This window comes from Rhincodon typus, chromosome 13, assembly GCF_021869965.1.
Source record: "Rhincodon typus isolate 14 chromosome 13, sRhiTyp1.1, whole genome shotgun sequence".
NCBI lineage: Eukaryota > Metazoa > Chordata > Chondrichthyes > Orectolobiformes > Rhincodontidae > Rhincodon > Rhincodon typus.
In genome coordinates, this window is record NC_063344.1 from 48,782,298 (window position 1) to 48,804,465 (window position 22,168).

The 22,168-nt window shown below is 40.5% G+C and overlaps 1 protein-coding gene across 5 annotated transcripts in view; it reads right to left on the reverse strand.

Annotated features, from left to right (window-relative positions):
* The window catches only part of rsrc1 (arginine/serine-rich coiled-coil 1), a 380,738-nt gene that overhangs the window by 325,971 nt on the left and 32,599 nt on the right, over positions 1–22,168 (reverse strand). The window lies entirely within an intron of this gene.

The following is a 22,168-nucleotide window of genomic DNA, read 5'->3' on the forward strand; positions in this document are numbered from 1 at the left end:
GATTTCTACTGCACTCTTCTGAATATATTTTCTACTCATTTCTATCATACTCAGGTCATTGCTTGCCTCTTCACTACTCTGCACCTCTGCTCTCTTGTTTCTTTATGTTACTTGAAACATTCTTTGAATTGGAACCATCCTCCTCTTTCAACTTTTCCTTCTCCACACCCAACCCCAACTTGTTTAAAGCCCTACCTATAACAAGAGATACATGATTCAACAAGACATCAGTCTGAGCTTCATTTAAATGAAGCCTGTCCTGACGGAACAACCCTCTCTTTCTTGCTGCCATTGACCCATGAATCGGAACTCATTCCTCCCACACCAATCTTTCAGTAATTCATTTACGTTTCTAATATTATTTACCCCGGTTCACACAGCAGTCCGGGGATTATTACATTTAATTTAGCCCTAAGCTAAAAAAAAAGAGCACGCTAGGGTGTTTTAGTAAACTACAAAAGCTTTCAACATGCAAAAGTGAAATACTACAGATTCTGAAAAGTTGAAATATGCAGGTAGCACATGCAAAGACAAACAGAGTTAATGCTTCAGGTCAATAATCTTTTCTGTTATATACTTTTAAATGTATATGGCCTCTCAGATTGCTTCATGTTGATTTGGGAGGTCGAAACTTCTCCAGTCTTTCACAGAAGTCAGAAACCTAACACTTTTGATCAGTCTCTTACACTTCCTCCAACCTTTGAATTTCTCCCACATTTCTCAGCAATCAGGACTGAACAGCATGCTGAGTCGGACCAAAACGAAGTACAAATAGTTTGTATTGGTCAACTGTTGTGGTCACATGTGTCAACTTGCTACTGTCATCGTTATTTGTTTCTGTGCATTAGCCGTGCATCAGATTTACTAGAATTCGTAGATGCCTTTCAACCTCCTATTTACATTTTTCAGTATTCGTCAAGTATATTTGTTATCACCTTGTCCTGTACACAATAATTTGTATGAAATTGCATTAAATTTCATTTGTCATTGCTTGGTCCATTCGTATTGTTTGGTTGATTTAGATTATATTTTTCAATCTTTCAAAATTGATTTCTATTTTTAAAAAATTTTGAGTTTCAAATTCTAAGTTCTTGACATGAATTGGAAACAGATACCCCTAACATTGAGCCTTGGGGCTCCATATTCAGTACCTCCTCGGTCAGGCATTATCTATCAAACGAGTACTCCACTGTTTTCTTCTCTTCGGGAAATCTCTTAAATCATACATAAGCTTTGTTTGAATGTCCACAACCTTTAAGCCTTGATATTCCGGTGCAGCTACAACACTGGCATCTGCACAGAAATATGGAAAATTACCCAGGTAAATCCCATACACAAAATGCAAGACAAATTCAACACAGCCAGATACTATTCCATCAATCTATTCTCAATCAGTACATTTATGGAAGATGTCACCAATAGTGCAACTAAGCAGCTCTTGCTTAGCAATAACCTGTTCACTGACATGCAGTTTGGGTTTTGCCAAAGGCACTAGGCTCCCGACCTCATTGCAACTTTGGTTCAAACATGGGCAAAACAGCTGAATTCCACAGGTGAGGTGAGGATGACTGTCATTGACATCAAAACTGCATTTGATTGAGTGTGGTATCAAGGAAACCTACTAAAACTGGAGTCAATGGGAATCGGGGGTAAAGTCTTCACTGGTTGGAGTTTTACCTTGAACAAAGGAAGATAGTTGTGGTTGCTGCAGGTCAATCATCTCAGCTGCAGGACATCTCTACAAGAGTTCATTGGGGTTGTGAACTAGGCCCAACCATCTTCAGCTGCCTCAGCAAAGACCTTTCCTCCATTATAAGGTCAGAAGTAGGGATGTTTGCTGATGATCACACAAGGTTCAGCACCATTCATGACTCCTCAGATGTGCCATAATTACATGAACATTTCCTTAAATAAATCAAGGTGGATGCTCAGTGACTACTGTTTACTTGATTGATTTTGTGTAGATAAGCTCGATGTTGCTGCAATTGAAAAATACATTATTTTACATGAAACTGAAGTTAACCTAATGGGCCTACAGATAGTCATGTTTGTTTCAGCATTATTTTCAATCTATTTTCATGACATTAACCTTTGTTTGATGTACTGCTTTTTCTGCTGCATCCAATAGCACCCTCATGACAATTGTCAGTGCTTTGTAAATCTTTTAAATCAAATCAGGCATTTATTTGTTTTAACCTTTAAGCTTGCCCAAATCACTTCTGTTGAAGTTTTAAATTTTGTCCGGTGCTCATCGCTGGTTTCAAACTCACTTCCATCTTTTACTGTTTTTACCTATTCACAGGGAGTCAACTGGCTATTACAGTCCACAATTTTTTTTGCTGTCTTGTCTCAACTCCCGGCCAAGCCTTCTGTCCCTAAATTTCACTTAACTAATCATTCTTTAAGTATTTTGCCATATTGTTTTATATGCAACCAGCGAACCTACTTCATAATTCTTCCTGCAGGATTTGAAGAGGTCAATTTTCTGACTTTTCACAATAGTGGTAAAACTGGTATGTAGCCCATTCTATAGACTATTCTTAAGGTCTAATGCTTTCCCAGCCATTAGTCAAGAGGTGATGCACTTGAAAAATCTAAAATGTCTCCCTGTCCTCAAAAATAACTGTATGCTTGTCCTCTCTTCTATGCTCCTCAGTTTACGGTCTATTAATTCTTCTTTCGAGCCTATAGATCAACAATATAAATTGATCTTCGAATGATGACAAAGTGTCCCCTAATTCGTGACTGCATACATTTTTCCCTAAAATATTGTCAAGAAAGTTTTAATTTTCAAAGTATGTTATACAACTAAGAATATCTGTTTGAAATTCAGACTTCTCACCAAAAAGGAGCTAAATGAAAATCCCTTCAAATCTAAACTGTAAGATGCGTCATTAATTCTGTGTAGTGTTTATCAATATATATTACGATATGTCACAAATGCATGATTAGCAAAGATATTCATACATTCATACTCAAAGTAGCAATCTCTTTAAAGAATGGGTTTTTTAAAGACAATTGCAATAGGACTGTCCTATTTGCAAGACCAAAGAACTGCCACAATATATGTTGCAACCATAAAGATCCAGACTTCAATCAATAGGTCAACATAACAAGGGATTCAGCATATTGGTTCTTCATGCATCTTTTACATCCTTTAGAAAAAAGCTGCAAACGTAAAATGCTGTTATCCAAATGCTTAAACCAACATTGATCATTAAACTTATGTAGTACAATTTTATTTTTAAAAATTGGTCCTTAAGTGTAAATGAGGTAAATTCCTCTCCCTTCCATTTCTTTCAAATCTGTTGTTATTTGTACTACCACTACTGAACAATGAATTAAAAATAAAAGTCACACAACTTTGACAAGACATTAATGGATGTAAATTGCCTAAACTTAATGAACATTTACTATTGCCTAAAAAAAATCAAGTTTACAAAATTTTTGATATTACAAAGATTGCCTTTTCTAATAAAGTCTGAAATAAAGCTGAATAATTTAAATTGCATTACATGAAAACTTTTTATTTATCAATTTAAATTCTGCAGACACAGTTGAAAATTCAAGTTTAATATTCAATATTCAACACTAATGAGATTAAAAAGTACACCAGTCAGTTGCAAGTGTGTAATGTGAAAATATGCAAAATATAAATTATATCTATCAAGGCAATGTGTTTAATAGTTCTTGAACAAAAATATTGGGAATGATTCATTTCTTCATGGAAAGCAATGCTAACAGCTTCTATTACAGCTAAATGTGTAATATCCCAATAATTACTATCCAAATTTTCTCTGAGCAATATTTTCATGCCACTGCTATTATTCTCATTCCTCTGAATAATACTATACTCCAAGGCCATTTTCCCCTCATTTTCAATATCTTGCATCCTTATATCAAGATTCTTTTCTTCATATCCTGTCAGAATATCAATCACGACCTCCTGTCCACTCAATACAGTTTTGATTTATCAGCGGACGTTTTTCTGGACTCCATAACTCGACCCAAACCATTTTAATACGACAGTGACAAATAACACCCCATATCACATCAACCTGTTCCACTTAGTAAACTAAGAAACAGTAACTGTGACATCCCTGCATAAGTATTACATTCTATTCCCCAGACTGATGTATATTAATGAGGACCTGCTACTTGAAACCCTTCTTCCACATCAGCATCTAATATGATCAAATTAGGAAATGGAATGATTTATTAAATTTTGGCATGCTGAAAGATTTCTCTATGCTATCATGTAGGCATTTACTATTGTTACTACCCGGAGACCGACATTTTTTTTCTACTTTTTCTTCATTTCAAATCGTATTTTTAGGATTAAAAATATTATAGGTCAAATATTAAAAATCAACCTATTTTTAATTAGTACATCTTAATTTTTTCCACTTAGAACACTGAATTAGATTAATTCAGGCTTTATATATCATATACTTGAAATAAAAGAACATTTAAAATTGATTGTTAAATTATACTTGAATTGCATTGTACCGACACAAGTATTTTACAAAATGGAATTTGGTAACAAACATGAGAAACATACTTCTCGTAATTTTGTAACAATCTATGTACTTTTCAAACTGCTTTGCAACACAGTTCTGAGCAAATGTGCACAACACAAACTCATTGGTTCCTCAAAACCAAATATAGGACATTGGGAAAAGTTGGTTCAGCAAAATTATACACTTCATAGATACAAGATACAAATATTAAATTTCAAATGAATTTGCATAAACACTTGATTTTTACCATCGTAATGACTGTGATACAGGAAGTAGTACAAAACAATCAAACAAAAGAACAGTGTCAACAAAATCCTTAAATCTGTGAAAGAAACTTTGTCTTTCAGCACAAAAGCTGGCAGTCAATTTCAGGAAAGCCACACGTAGATGATGTGGCTGTAGTTATGTGTATATTCTATACAACAGGGACACCACCATATACTGTACAGTAATACATGTGCATGTGTTAACATCATTACCATGGCATCCCTCCCACACCGCAAATCTCAGGAGAATACTTAAATATATTTTATGAGAGCCATTGCATTAGCATTTTCTGAACAAATACAGCACTGCCCTCTGATGACTGCTACTCACCAAAGCAAATCTTGACTTCATTGTAAAATCTTCCTGTGTTTTTCCCCATTAAATCAAGAATTTTTTTTTTTAAATTAACACCTAAATTCTGCTGCTTTCTTGTTGAGAAAATAATTAATTTCAATATTCTGGCCAAATTGTCTGGCACATTTGTAAGTATCAAGTGACACAGATGCATAAATTTTATCGTTACATGAATTTATGTTTCAGCCATCCCATCCCTTTCTGATGTGCAGCCAATTATGTGACATCTAAACTCACAATTTAGGTGATGAGAAATTTATTGTTTGCAATTCACTGGAACCTCAAGCAGAACATGAAGGGAGGGTAAACTTGAGCAGGGCAAACTTTATTGCGGATCCTCTCAGCTCTACAGTCGGTTTTAGACTGCCTTCCGTAGCAACTGCTCCAGGTCACCTGTCCCACTCTCTTAAAGGGTCAACACACACCCAACTACACACATTTACTTCAATACTCACTTAACAACAATTATAACAATTACACAGGCACTGTAGGTAACATATGTACATTGTCACAAATATCTAACAAAAAGCAGAAAGAAAACAATCCTTCTGTCATCTACATTGGCAGGATCAGTCTCTCAAGGGGATGGCGATTCCAAGAAGAGTCTCTCTTCTTCTCAAGGACCTTTTCTAGTGTAATCTCCTGGTTTTCCGGCAACTCCTGTTGTTCTGCAGATACATCCCTCTCTGATTGGCTGTTATTGCCCTGTGAGACTGGTGTCGTCATCTCCCTGGGAACGCTCAACTCTGGCTCCAAAACACATGACTTCATCGACACCATTGGCCCCATCTGGAACAACTCAGAATTCTAATGGACTTCTACCATTGGTGAGATGTGGTAACCAGGTGGTCCATGTGGTTCCTCCAGACCAGTCTGCGCTGTCTCTGACAACAGTCCTATCTGAGCCACCAAAACCTCTGGGATCCATTTCACACAGATGTATAATTCCATGCCAAAACAGTCTCTCCTCTTTGAAATACTCTCAACCATGAAGTTCCCACCCCTCTGACCATCTGTCCTTCTTGATTTTGCTCTACCAACTCTCTGGTCTCTTTCGGCTGCAGTGAGTCAAACATCGTTCTCAAGCGGTGGCTGAACACTAAGGACGCTGGCGAGCATTGGGTCATCGCATGTGGTGTGTTCCTGTACATGCTGAGGAACTTGTTGCGTCACTGGCCTAGCAAACCCTCCCATTGTGAAGCCTTTAAGGCCTACTTCAAGGTTGGAATAAATCTTTCCACCTCGCCATTTGTCACAGGGCGATATGCAGCCGATCTCATACATCTGACTCTATGATACTCCTTGATCGTTGGCACCACTAACTATGGACCATTGTCGATCACTACTTGTTCAGAGTTACCGAACGTGACAAATATTTCATCCCATTGGTCTATTGTTACTTCTGCTTTGCCAACTTCATGACCACCACCTCGGGCCACCTGGAGTGGGCATCCATGTACATCAGTAACATCCGTTCCTCTACTGGTCCCATGAAATCGACATAAATCTGCTGTCACAGTGATTGAGGCTATTCCTAGGAGGGAAGCAGTGACAATGGCGGCACCTTCCTTACTAATGCATGATCCTGCTTTCTCCTCAATCTGGGGGTTCCCCTTCAACCACCAGAAGCAGCTCCTGGCTATTTCTTTCATTCACACCATGTTGGGGTGCCCTTGGTACACTCGTTCCAGCACCTTTCCTTTAACAGGTGGGATTACAACTCTCATTCCCCACATTAAGCAGCCGTCTGATACGGACAACTCCTCCCTGGACAGATAAGGGCATCATTCAAGACAGTTTCTATCACAAGTTCTTCCTCTCAGGTCTAAGTCCACCACTAGGCTCAAGACCAGATCATTCATGGCAGCGTTCCGCACCTGACTCGTTAACACCAGTATGTTGTCCTCCTGAAAAAAGCACAAATTTTCAGATTCCAGTCGGAGTATTTTCTGGGAGTGGTAAACTTGACAATGCATCTGCATTGCCGTGCTTCTCCAACTGTCGGTATCTGATCTCATTTAAGTAGTCATGACAGTGCCAGTGCCCATCTCTGCAAGCGTTCTGCCACCATTGATGGTATTCCCATCCATGGGCCAGAAATGGAAGTTAACGGTGGGTGGTCTGTCAGCAGCACAAAATGCCTGCCGTAAAGGAAAAGAGTGAACTTCTTAATACTAAACATGATGTCCAATCATAGATGCACAGTGTGCAGCTGGAGGAGCACAACAGGCCAGGCAGCATCAGAGGAGCAGGAAAGTTGACGTTTCCCGACCCTTCTTCAGAAATGGGAGAGGGGGCAGGGAGCTCTGAAATAAACAGAAAGGAGGGGTGGGGCTGGGGAAGGTAGGTGGGATGGCGATAGGTGACTGCAGGTAGGCAGTGGTGGGGATTGGTCAGTGAGGTGGGAGGAGCGGATAGATGGGAGAGAAGATGGACAGGTTGTGTCAGGTCAAGGAGGCGGGAATGAGAGGGAGGGTTGGTCATGGGATGAGGCCGGGGTGGGGAGATTTCGAAACTGGTAAAGTCCACATTGAGACCATTGGGTTGTAGGCTCCCAAGGCAGATTATGAGGTGCTGTTCCTCCAGTTTCCGGGTGGCGTCACTGTGACACTGGAGGAGTCCCAGGATGGACATGTCGTCCAGGGAGTGGGAGGGGGAGTTGAAATGGTTTGCAACTGGACAAGGTGTTGTTGTTTGTCGTGAACAGAGCGCAGGTGCTCTACAAAGCAGTGTCCGAGCCTCCGCTTGGTCTCACAGATGTACAGGCGGCTACATTGGGAGTAGCGGATGCAATAGGCCACATTGACAGATGTGCAGGTGAACCTCTGTCTGATGTGAAAGATTTGTTCGGTGCCTAGGATGGAGGTGAGGGGGGAGGTGTAGGGGCAGGAGTAGCACTTCCTGCAGTTGCAGGGAAAGGTGCCGGGGATGGTGGGGCTAGCGGGGAGTGTGAAGATTCACAGATTCATAGAATCCTTACAGTGTGGAAACAGGCCCTTCGGCCCAACAAGTCCACACCGAACCTCAGAGCATCCCACCCAGAGCCATCCCCCTATAACCCACCTAATCTACACATCCCTATGGGCAATTTAGCCTGGCCAATCCACCTAACCTGCACATCTTTGGACTGTGGGAGGAAACCGGAGCACCCGGAGGAAACCCACGCAAACACGGGGAGAATGTGAAAACTCCACACAGATAGTCACCCGAGGCTGGAATTGAACCCGGGTCCCTGCAGCTGTGAGGCAGCAGTGCTAACCCACTGAGCCACCGTGCCGCCCCAGCGGATGAGGGAGTTGCAGAGGGAGCGGTCCCTACGGAAGGGGTGTGGAGGGAAATATATCTTTGGCTGTGGGGTCAGATTGCAGGTGGCGGAGAATGATACGTTGAATACAGAGGTTAGTGGGGTGATACGTGAGGACAAGGGGGATTCTGTCTTTGATTTTGTTGCAGGGAGGGGATGTGAGAGCAGAAGTGTGGGAAACGCAAGAGATGCGGTCGAGAGCATTTTTGACCAGTGAAGGGGGGAAGTTGTGGTCCTTGAAATACGAGGACATCTGGGATGTTCGGGAGTGGAACGCCCCAACTTGGGAGCAGACGCAGCGGAGTTGGAGGAATTGGGAGTAGGAGATCGCATTCTTGCATGAAGGTGGATGAGAGGAGGTGTAGTTTAGGTATCTGTGAGAGTCGCTGGGCTTGAAACAGATGTCGGTTTCGAGGAGGTCGCCAGAGATGGAGACAGAGGGGTTCAGGAAGGAGAGAGAGGTATCAGAGATGGTCCGGGTTAACTTGAGGTTGGGGTGAAAGGTGTTAGTAAAGTTGATGAACTGTTCAAACTCCTCGTGGGAGCACGAGGCAGCATTGATACAGTCATCGATGTAGCGAAAGAAGAGATGGGGGAATAGTGCCAGTGTAGCTGTGGAAGAGGTACTGCTCCACGCCTCCAGAGGCAGGCATATCTTGGGCCCATGCGGGTTCCCATGGCCATGTCCTTAGTCTGTAGGAAGTGGGAGGAGTTGAAGGAGAAGTTGTTAAGGGTAAGGACGAGTTCGGTAAAGCGGATGAGGGTGTCAGTGGAGGGGGACTTCCAATCCTTTCTTTACCACTTGGGCATACTTCTCCTCTGTCTTCGTGAGTTACCTTGGGCCTTTCCACTCGGTTTGGCAAGGTGTGCAACAGGGCAACACCAACTCCCATAAGGCGAACACCAACTGCAATGGCAACTTCAGCTCAAAATGAGTCATAAACTTCTGACTTTTTTAGAACTTGCTACCCGTCCCTGTAAGCATCCTCACATTCCTTAGTCCGATTCCACTGTCGCCCTTTTCCTAGCAACCACTGCAGGGGTTTAAGCATGGCTGCCAGATCAGACACAAACTTGCATTTCTCCCTTTTTAATTTATAGGCCATGGTCCTGCAAGCTTTTTAGGATTTCTTCTCAGTTTATCAAATGCTCTTCTTCGGAGAATCTAGTGACCAAAATGTTGTGCAGGTAACACTGGACACCTAGCAATCCACTCAAAATGTGGTCCATGGCCCTCTAGAATAGAGCTGGGGCTTACATGACACTGAAAGGAAGTTACTTGTAGCAGTTACTTGTGTAATTATCAGCAGGAGCAGCAGCGAGTACTCCTTTGCAACCCCAATCTGCGAGAGATCCATTTTTGAGAATTTGTTCCCACCCGCTCAGATCGCTGAACAGGTCCTCAATGAGTGGAACTGGATACTGATCCACACATAGGGCTGGGTTGACTGTGACCTTAAAGTCACCACAAATTCTCACCACTCATCTGTTTTTAAGACAGGAACAACTGGAGTGGCCCATACACTGGTGGTTACTAGTTCCATGCTCCCAGGTTCACCAGGTGTTCTAGTTCCACCTCCAAAAGAACAAAAAAGAAGTACAGCACAGGAACAGGCTTGTTGGCCCTCCAAGCCTGTGCTGATCATCATGCCCTAACTAAACTAAAATAAAACCTTCTGCCCTTATTCGGTCTGTACCTCTCTATTCCCTCCCTATTCATGTAACCATCCAGATGCCTCTTAAATAATCGGATTTGTGATCACACTTCCTGCAGATATCGTTGTCAGGGACACTAGACTGGACCCTGATTTCCCACATCTGGCAGGAAGAGCATACCACTGCCTAACTGCCAACTCCACCCTTGTACACTTAAGAAAAAGAAAGAATCTCACCTTGCCGGCACAGTGGTTAGCACTGCAGCCTCAGCACCAGGAAGCCAGGATCAATTCCACCCTCGGGCGACTGTCTGTGTGGAGTTTGCATAATCTCCCTGTGTCTGCGGGGGTTTCCTCCGGGTGCTCCGGTTTCCTCCCACAATCCAAAGATGTGCAGGCGAGGTGGATTGGCCGTGATAAGTTGCCCATAGTGTTCAGGGATGTGTAGATTAGGTGGGTTACAGGGGGATAGGTCTGGGTGGGATGCTCCAATAGTCAGTGTGGACTTGGTGGGCCAAAGGGCCTGTTTCCACACTGTAGGGATTCTATGATTCTATGATCCTCGCACAGCATTTTTTTTTGGTTACATACACTACTGGACTTGCCTTCAGACCTCTTGGACAAGTTTCCCGCTTCAAGCAAAATTGAATTTCTACCAGTTTCATTTCTCCCTGTCCAAAATCTCTTGCAAACTTGTTTTTGAGTCTGCCAACCTATTAATAACAGCCCAATTTAACTTTAATTATATAACTAGGAGCAACCAAATAATGCAGGGTGTTGCCTTTCACTATCGAGGCACTGGTCCCATAGCTGTACTTTTACTAATACACAATCCTTCAGTTGCAACCCTTATTCCACGTATGTCCATATTGTAATCTCAGCACACTTCAATGACAGTGCCTTTAAATTTTTCTCTATATTTTGATTGGGAATCAGGGGGACCACTGCACCCATATCCACTTCCATTTTTCACCTCTAATTTGGGAAGAACCCAGAAATGATCAGCTTCACCTGGTACCATCACGATGTTCCACTGAAACTCAGCTGACTCTAGGCCTTCTGCTTCTCCCACAGACCTTGCTGACTCCCTGCCGACTACTTTGCTGGCAGCATGTACCTTATGCCTGGTCTCTGAATTGTCTCCTTTAGACATCCCTTCTCTTGTTTGAACTGTACCCGGTAATTCTGGGCAAAATGGCCATTTTGTTTAGACCTGCGGTACTAGGCTTCTTGAGCTGAACACACTATGTCCTTGTCACTCTTGCCACATCAATGACATTCTACAGATGGTACCGCACTCTATTGAGTATCTGCTACTTTATGCACCTAGACGTCATTACTCAACTGTGTTGCTTAACTGGTGGCCATACTCTATTGAGGCAGCAATTTTGAAAACTGCCTTGATGTGCACGCCTCTCCTTGTTAGCAGCTTCCCATCGATGTCTTCATGGCAGAGGCCACACAAACCAAACAATCCCACAAGGCATCTTGGAGGAACACTCCGAATCCGCAGTGTTCACTAACATTTTTAAGGCAACCACAAGCTGAGTGATGGGCTCTCCTTCATGTTGTATCCATTCATAAAAATGGGAACGTTCTGTGATCGTCTGTGGCTCTGGTGCAAAATAACTTCCCAACACATCACATTGTTCTTACTATGTCTTCTCCATGGCTTTCTCTGGTTGCACCAGAATCCTCAGAATCATGAAGGTCTTACTCCCAACAGTGCTCAAGAAGCCGGTACCATTATGTCTTCAGTCACTTTGTTCGCCTTTAAGTACACATTAAAATGGTCGGTCTACAGAATCGAACTTTCTGTCTCTTCATCAAAAGGTGCCATTGTTCCAAATTGGTCTGCAATTTTATCATCTACTGGCAATGTGCTCCAAAGAACAAGGTAACCAAACAGTTTTAAGTTCCCTATCCTAACTGAAGTTCAGTTAGCCATATTTGTAAATCTACCTTTGCTCCCAGTCCAACAAAGCCCCAATTTTAAAATCCTTATTCCCTATGCTCAGATTTTGCACATTTCTATCGCTGTAATTTTTTCTAGCCCTACACACCTCCAAGAAATCCTTATGTACCTGACTGCAGTTTCTTCTGCACCCCCCACTTCCTTCATATACCTTTGTTGTGATGTTGGAGCCCTAAGCTCTTGAGTTTCCCCCCTCAAACCTTTTTAGCATTCCATATCTCTTCCTTTCATGTAGTGCTTAAAATCGACCTCTGTGACTCTTGTCCAGATTCCTCCTTCTGTCAGTTTTTGACTGATTATGTTTCTGTGAAGTACCTAGAGCCATTTCACAACATTAATAGGCCTATATAAATCCAATTAGCTGTTCTATTACTCAGTCACAATTTGTCAGATTTTAAACTGGTTTGTTTTTAAATAAGGTTGCACATTGACTATGCATTATGTTGACAGCCAGCAGCAAGAAAACAGGAGAGCAGAATAACTTTGTTCCTGCACCTTTCCACACGTCAAGTTGTCAATGGAAATTAAGCCATCAACGTAAAAAAGTGCCATGCGGAGACGAGAAGTAACTAAGAGAGATAGCAACCATGTGAATAAAGATAACACTTTCTGGGTATATGCCAACAGCAAGTTACACAGAGACATCAGAAAGATCAATTGTCCATGGCTCTGTCATTGTCGTTCAAGACTCACATCAATAGATTTTGATCCATCAAAGAATTAAGGAATATGGATGCAGAAAAGAAAGTTAAGTTGAATCAGAAAATCAGCCATGATCATCTTAATATGATCATATTAAATGGGGGAGCAGGCTCAAGAGGCCAAATGGTCTACTGCAGTTTCTTTTCTCATGTTCTTACCATCACAAGATCCTGCTTGTTCTGAATTTCCAAAACACAGGCCTCCACATTTTGAAGATCTTCAAGCACTTGCCCTACCAACAACGTGGTCTCATTACTAATTACATTTCACTTCGATTTCACAAGTAACTGTTCCTTTCAGGATACTCTGCCTCTTCTTTCGTTACACCTGACATCCTACAATCTTTCCTCTCATATCTCCTATGCAACTTTGGAAAGTGGACTGCTTATATTAATTTCATCCCCACCCTTTGTTCAGCACTTCAAACATTCTTTCAATGGGGTACATTGCAAGTTGTGTCTAATCCTTGCAATCCAGTTTACTTCAATAGCTACTCACAATATTGCCTTCTCATCATGAATGTGGATTACGATCCCAGCATGTATGGTACCAAAACATTTCAATTCTCCCTCCCGTTTCCAATCTGGCCTTCCTTCCAGCAGATTTCCACATTGTTCCAGTCAAACTTTATTTAGAATTAATTGAGACCAAATCCCTGAAAACATATCAAGGAAATAGCCTAGGTCCTAAGTTTTATCTTATTTAGAGGCAAGCGTAAGGCACTACATTCAGATGTAATTTGATTGGTCAAACTACTAGGCTTTATGTGAAACACACTTTATTCTTATACCATAGTTGAATTACAAACAAAAATAGGCAAAACTTTAACTCTATCAAAATACTTAACAAAGTAATATATTATTTAACTACTACTCATCGTCTGTTCCAATGCAGCAGCACCCAATAAGCACTCCATTGGCAGAGGCAAATTCAGCAAAACAGATTTCCCTCACTTGCTATCTCCTCCAGTCTAGGACATTGGCATTCGGAATCTAGCGGCAGAGAGAGAACTCAAGCTTTTAGATCATAGAAACCCTTCAGTGTGGAAACAGACCATTCGGCCCAACAAGTCCACACCGACTATCCAAAGAGCATCTCATCCAGACTCAACCCTCTCCCTGTAACCTTGCATTTCCCATAGTTAATCCATCTAACCTACATATCCCTGGACACCATTGCCAATTTAGCATGGCGAATCCACCCAATTCGCATGTCTTTGGACTGTGGAAGTAAACTGGAGTACTCAGAGGAAAGCCATGCAGACGCAAGGAGAATGTGCAAACTCCACACAGTGTGGTCACCCAAGGCTGGAATTGAACCCGGGTCCCTGGCAGTGAAAGACAGCAGTGCTAACCACTGAGCCACAATGCCGCCCCTTTTGCAGGAGCAGAGAGACAGCGGTGTCAAGCAGCTTCAGCTCCAAAACCTCAACATCACCAACTGAAAGCAAAACTAAAACCCTGGGTCTATGTGAGTGTGACTCCACCCACTCATGTTTCTTTTGTCTAATTTAAAAACAAAGCCTCAAAGTTATTAACTCTGCTTTCCATGAAGCGTATTTCTCTGTAAACTTGGTGCAGAGGAATGGGACAGAACAAATCCCTTTTTAAAGGCACATATCATCACACCTCCCCCTTTAAAAGAAATTAACCATCAATATATAAAGATGGCTTCATTTTCAAAGACTTTACTCTCACATTATTTGTACACTACTTTATTATATATATATCCTAACCATGCAAACAATCAATACTACAGTCCATATCAATCTGTTTCTTCCACCACCGAACATCTCCTGTCATCAAAATCGCGACACTGAATCATCAATTACGTTCGCTCATCCTGTCTCATGTATAATTGTCAAATTGAATGGCTGTGACAATAAACTCCATCTAAACTGTCTGGTATTTTTCATCATAAATTTCTCCAAGAACATTAAGGGGTTATGATCAGTATGTTTCTGATACATTAATGGTGACATAAATATTGAAATATTGTACACCAACACCAAAGTCATGGTCTCTTTCTCAATGGTGGAATATTTCTTTTGATGAATATTCAACTTGCAGGAGAAATACCCAATAGGTCTTTCTACCCTCTTGTCGTATTCCTATAAAAGTACAAAGTCGACATTCACATCACTTGCATCTATAGCCACCTTGAATGGCTTTGTGTTGGTAGATGTTCTTAATACTGGAACAGTCGACAACACAGCTTTCAGGCGATCAAATTCCTTCTGAAACTCTTCCATCACTGAAATTTTCTGCACTTCTTCAACAGGTCAACCAGTATGAATTTTTGGTAAAAATCACTCAGTCCCAGGAATCATAGTACTTCTTTTTTTGTTGACTGTATGGAAATTCCCCAATAACCTCTGTTTTCACATCCCATTTGGGTCATCTCTCCAAGTCCAATGATATGGCCCAGGAATATGACGTGGGCTTTTAAAATTCACTCTTATCCAGAGTTATCACCGAGCCTGCCTCCTGAAGTCGACTGAACAATTTCGATAGATGCTCCAAATGTTCCTTCCGAGTGTGACTAAAAATTGTCTCCGTACACCACACAATTGAGTAATCCTGAAATTACCTTATTGGTTAGTCTTTGAAATGTGGCTGGTGCATCCTTCATGTGAAACGGAATGACATTAAACTGGGATAGTCTATTTGATGTCACAAAGACCAATCTTTCCTTCGCTCTTTCGGATAAAAGCACTTCCAGTGTCCTCTGTGTAAGTCTAGCTTCGAAATACAAGTTCCTTCTCAGACATTCTCAACACAGTCTTCCAAATGTGAAATAGGATACGAATCGGATTTCGGAACTGCATTGACTTGCAATCATTCAAAAATAATCGTTGGGTACCATCTGGTTTTGGCATCATCACCTTGGGTGAGCTCACTTTGATTACGTCATCTCTGAACACCCTTTCAATCTCTTTTTAAACCTGCACCAATTTACAGGGTTAGCCTATAAGAATGTTGCTTAACTGGAACATCATTTCCTATATCTACAATACACTTTACCAATTTGGTACTTTCCAGCTCATTCCCGCATATTTCTCCATGTGATTGTAATAACTCTTTTTCAGGTCAATTTGATTTTCCTCTGGAAGATAACTCAGTAATTTATCCCAATTTCTGAGAAATTCTTCATTGTCCAATTTAATTTGAAGAATGTCAAATTCAGAATCATCTGGATTTGGTTCTTCATTCTGAGTTGTAACCAGTTGCACATTCTCCTTTTGCTTCCCTTCCCTATTAAAATACCATTTGAACACATTCACATGACAGTTTTCCTTCAATTTGGTGTTCTTATCAATTAATTTACTTCATTCAACTTACCTTCTATTTGATAAGGCACACTAAACCTTGCCTTTAAAGGTTCACCTATCACTGGTAATAATACAAGCACTTTATCTCCAGTAGTGGAATTCAGAATTTTTGATCTCATCTGCTTCCTGTTTCATCACATGCTGCACTCCTGTTAAATGCTGTCTAGCCAACTCACTGCTCTATTTAATCTCTTCTTAAAATTTGACACATCATCCAAATATGTAATCTCTGAACTCTGACTCACCAATTTCTCCTAACTAATTTAAGTGGCCTCTCACTTCATATCCGAAAACCAATTCAAATAGACTGAATTCAGTTGATTCATTAGGTGCATCCCTAATTGCAAAAATTACAAATGGAATTCCTTTATTCCAATCCTCTGGATAGTCTTGACTATAAGCCCTCAACACAGTCTTTGAAGTCTGATGCTACCGTTCTAATGTTCTCTGCAATTCTGGATGATACAGAGTAGATTTGAATGGTTTTATTCCTAAACTATCCATAGCTTCCCTGAATAACGTTGATGTAAAATTGGATCCTTGATCCAACTGTATCTCCGTGGGTCGTCCGTATCTAGCAAAAAATTTGCATGATTCTACTATAATCCTTTTAGCCATGATCCTGCATAATGGAATGACCTCTGGAAATCTAGTAGATACATCGATTATGGTCCACAAATACTGATTCAAACCTTTTGCTTTAAAGAGGTGTCCTATGCACTCTATTAAGACTCTTATGAAAGGTTCGTCAAACGCTTGAATGGATATTAAAGATGCTGGTTTTATCACAGCCCGAGATTTTCCTATTAGCTAACACGTGTGACATGTCTGGCAAAGTTCAACTACATCTTTATGCAGTCCAGGCCAATAAAATTGTTTCTGCATGTTGGCTTGAGTTTTGCTTACTCCCAAATTATCTCCTATAAGTAACTCACGTGCTACCCACAACACCTCCTTTCTATAATCCACCAGTAACACAACTTGATAAATGTCTGCCTATTTTTTGACTGCCTGAATATGTGATTGTCTCCATTTCCTCATCAAGACTTATTTTTAAGATAGTAATATTCTGGGATGCACTCAGATTCTTCTTCAGTATATGCTTGTTGATACAACTGATTTATTTTTTCATCTCTCTGTTGTAATTCAGCTAACTTCTCTGAACTAAAAATATGTTTGTCCTCCAACTGTTCTTGATTTTTCTCAATCATTTGATCAAACATACTTTCTGACAATTGAACTTCAACTTCTGTATCTTTACTCTTTGATCTCTTCCTGTTTCAACCTGTGGCTTTGTGAATTGTTAATGCACAGTCAGGAAAAATCTCCCACCTGTGATCCACTATATCATTCCCAAGGATAAACTGTATTTCTGGAACTGAAAATTTCCCTATTACTCTGACCACCACTTCACCATTTTTCACCGGGCTCTCCAACCTCACTTTATATAGTGGAACACTATTCTTCTGACCGTGAATTCACGTTTTCTGGCAATACTCCTTCTGAATCATACAACACCTCATCTTTCACCAAAGATTGACTTGCTCTCATATCTCTTAAAAACTTAATTTCATTACCTGTTCCTCATGGCACACGAGTAAATCTTACCAACACAAATGAATTCTTTAAAGAGGTCTGGCACTTTCTTCTCAACCAACTCCTGATCAGGCTGTACTTTCTTTTGCAGCTTTTTAGCTTCCCCTTTGCCTTCCTTTCCCACTTTAACAAAGCCCACTGGCTTATTCTGTTCTCCCACATCTGTCCTCCCAGTGTTTTTTCTAAACCACCAACACTGCAACTTCATGTGTTCTATTTTATTACAGTGTAAACAACTGAGATTTTTTACTTCTTTTTCCCCACCGTGGTTTTCCTTCTTAACCTGCAGTAAACCATCTTTAATATCTTCACGGAGATCTCCTTTTCCCTTACCACCTGAGGATTTCTCTGTTCCTCAATTTCTATCCCTTACAGATTGAATTTGATGTCAGAAACCAAATACTAATTTATGAACTAACTCATAATCATTTGCCATTTCTGCTGCTAATCTTGCAGTTTAACTCTCTGTTCTTCCACATGAGATCTCTCTGCTTTAGTAAGTGAATTTCTGAACTCCTCCAAAATAACAGTCTCTCTAACAGCATGAAATGTTTGATCTGTTTTCAATGCCCTTATCCACATCTCAAAATTACTTGATTTGATCCTTTCAAACTTTATATACATTTGACCAAGTTCCCTCCTTAGATCCCTACAACATTGTCTGTCGGCTACTGACACTAGCTCATAAGCACTTAAAATGGCTTTTTTCACCTCATCATATACCCCAGAAACCTCCTCTGATAGTGATACAAACTTCTCACTAGCTCTACTTACCAACTTTGCTTGAATCAGCAATACCCACATGGCCACTGGCTATTTTATTTGATTAGCTATTTTCTCAAATGAAATGACGACTTTCACTTTTCAGTTCCAACTTCTGAAGTTCAAAAGTTCATTCTTTATCCCATTCTTTTGCTGGGGCTATTCTTTCTTGTTCGTTTTATTCTGTTTTCAATTGTCACTCAAACTGTTTCATTTCCTTTTCATATTCAAGCTATTTTATTTGTAATTGAATTTTAGTCATTTCCCATTATTCTGATTGCATTTCTGTTGATTGTAAATGCTGATCTATTGTTTCAAGCATCTCCCTTTTCCTTATGGGCACAGGCAATCTTAACTCCAGCACATCCGCCAATTCCAAACCTCTGTAAACCATCCCAAGTGACTTCTTCCACACCCAACGAACTCTTAGCCACGGATAGAGCCATTATCATACAAGGCACAGCCTATTTAAACCAACCAAATGCAACATCTGAAATGTGAATACCAACACTCACCAGTCAGTGTGTGAGTCCAATTACCCCAAACCCAACCAGAAATTAGAGATTTTGATCCTGACCAAACCCCCTAATTTGTTAGGGACATGACCAAACCCCCTCAAAACATATCAAGGAGATCGCCTACACCCTAACTTTTATCTTACTTGGAGGCAAGTGTAAGGCACTGTATCCCAGATGTGTTTTGATTGATCAAACTACCAGATTCTAAGCAAAACACACTTTATTTTTGCACCACAATTAGAATACAAACAAAGAGAATTGACATAACTTTAACTCTATTGAAATATTTAACACAATAGTATATTACTTAACTACTACTCATCAACTGTTCCAATATAGTAGCATCCCATAAACACACCTTTCGCAAAGGCAAATTCAGCAAAACAGATTTCCCTCATGTGTTATCTCATCTAATCCAGGAGAACAGCATACTGAAAGAATGTATCTCACAGCAGAGAGAGAACTCAAGCTTTTGCAGCAGTATTAAGCAGCTTCAACTCCAAAACCCCAATTTAAACAACTGAAAGCAAAACAAAAACCCTGGGTCAGTGTGAGCCTGACTCCACCCCACTCATGCTTCCTTTGTATAATTTCTAAAAAAATCCAAAGCTAGTTACTCTGCTTTCCATGGAGCAGACATCTCTGCACCAAGTTTATAACCTCTTCAAGAGAAGCAGGTCAGGGAAAAAAAATCCCTCTAAAAAAGCACACATCATTATAGCATCTTCTGGGGACTCTGTACTGAACAATAATAATCGGAAAATTTTCAACATTTCCTTATCTATGCTTGCCACCTCCTTTCACTTCAACTTGAGGTAGCTTCATGCTTTTTCTCATGCTTTTCATAGTTTACTTAACAATTTTCTTACTCCACAGTTTTTGAGGGTGTTGCCTCTTTCAGACAATCTATTAAATCACCAGTTTTTAAACTGTTTGTAGCTTTTCTCATGAACTTGTCCACAAGTCACTAATTTTGACAAATTCTAACCTTCACCTGTTGCTCCCTTCACCTAATTCTGGCCCATAATGGGGACTGCTTACACAACATTTCTAGTTCTGATTAAGATTCTTCACAATTTTTGAGTTTTTATTTCAGATTTCCAGCTATTAAGTTTTAAGAATTTTTAGAAAACCTATTCTTAGAAAGAAATTTGGACAATCTCAGTTCAGTTTCATAGGAGTATAAACTCAGTGGAACAAGCAGTTCTTCGTTAATTTTCATCACATTAACACTAATTCAAAGAGTATCAATTTGACGATATTCTTCAAGTTAAAAACTTTGAAGAAGGAAAGCAAATGTGAATGCATCTTTCTTTACATTAGCCAGAAAGACCAGTAAGATCTACAGTTTGATTGCTGGTTGGTGCCTAAATTGACAATTCTGAACAAAACAGCAACTAGTGTAGCCGTGATTGATTTCACTATTCTCTGAGAAAGGGAAATGGGTAAAAAAAAAAAGTGTTGCCACAATAAATCTTTGCCAGGAACTACTCCTGGAAGTAGGACTGTGGGGATGACCTAGCTCCTGTAAAATTAAAATTTGGTTAATCAGACTCCATTACTAAAGGTGGAAAGAGTACTAAACCTTAATAACAATTGCTCAAATGCCTTGAAGTATCCTGCTTGTGGTTTGTTTCTTAGCTCTTCAGATTTGAATTTCCAATTTCATTTGAGGAGTAGAATCAGTGTTACCACATCAATCAGGAACCAAGATTTTTCTTAATGCTAAAGACAGGATTTTCACTTTAAGATCAGGATGTTTCTTGAAAGCTTCTTCTGAACTTATACCCTCAGGCTCCATTTGTTTTCCTCTGTTCACCATATCCAATTGTGAATTCCTTCCAACATCGTCTGTTCCAGTACTCTGCCCCAATGGACATTTCTTCACTTATAACTGCTTATCTACTAACCTGCCATAGACTCAAGCCCAGTTAAATGTCTTCCTTGGTAGTTCTTCCCTTTGCTACAACCTAATGGCATCATCTCATAGTGGGTTACAGAGTAACAATGCAAATGTTCAATCCTCAATTCACACAGTGCATTGCATGGTGCCCATTCAAAGGGAATGGATATAAAAACAGGAATATTTTACTAAAACTAAGCAAGGCACTAGTCAGACCGCACCTAGAATATTGTGAACAGTTTTGGCCTCTTTATCGAAGAAAACATACAATGGTATTGAAGGCAATCCAAAGAAGGTTTGATCCCAGGTTTGGAGGGATTTTCTTATAAAGAGAGGTTGAGAAGGTTGGGCACGTACTCATTGGAGTTTAGAAGAATGAGAGGGAACCTTGTTGAAACATGCAAGGTTCATAGAGGACTTGACAGGATAGATGGTGATTGATTGTTTCCCCTAGTTTGGAAAGCCCAGGACCATAGAATCCCTACAGCGTGGAAGCAGGCCATTCAGCCCAAAAGACATAATCCCAGAGTAAGGGGTTACCTATTTCTAACACAAATAAGGAGGACCTTCTTCTCACATAGGGTAGTGAATCTGTGAAGTTCTTTACTGCAGAGAGATGTCAAGACTGGGTTATTAAGTATATTCAAGCATAAGATAGTCAGATTCTTACCCAGGAATGCAGTCAAGGAATGTGGGGAAAAAGCAAGAAAGTGGAAATGGCGATTATCAGTTCAGCCATGATCTTGTTGAATTGCCTACTTCTGCTTCTATGTTTCATGGTCTCATGGTTGCTCAGGTCATTCTGTGGTGAATAATTTTGTTCACGCACCTTCTCAAATCTCTTTTACCATCCTTCCTGACCTTGTCACTGGCCTTCCACAATTATCCCCCTGAACATTTCTCGCCAGTGAACAATTCCCAAATTAACCATTAAGGATCACATCGACCATCCCTGTCACTCATGGTCATCCAACATTTGTCCTACACAACTGCTGTAGCACCAGTACAGGTATAATTGCTAAGTTTCACCCTGACTTCCACAGTCTGGCATCTTTTCATCCTCTGCTCAGCTCATTCTCTTTCATTCTTCATGTCTCTTGGTTAAACATATCATGTGGCACATTCCCATGGTTACTTAATTATCAATATGCCCTTCGACCTTTGTGATTTCACCCTAATCTAAGCTCCCTAGTCCGATGTCCTCCAACTTTGCTGGATTTGTGTGTTTATTCATTTGCACCCTTCAAAGGAAATCTCTCCCCCAATCTCTGACCACACCAT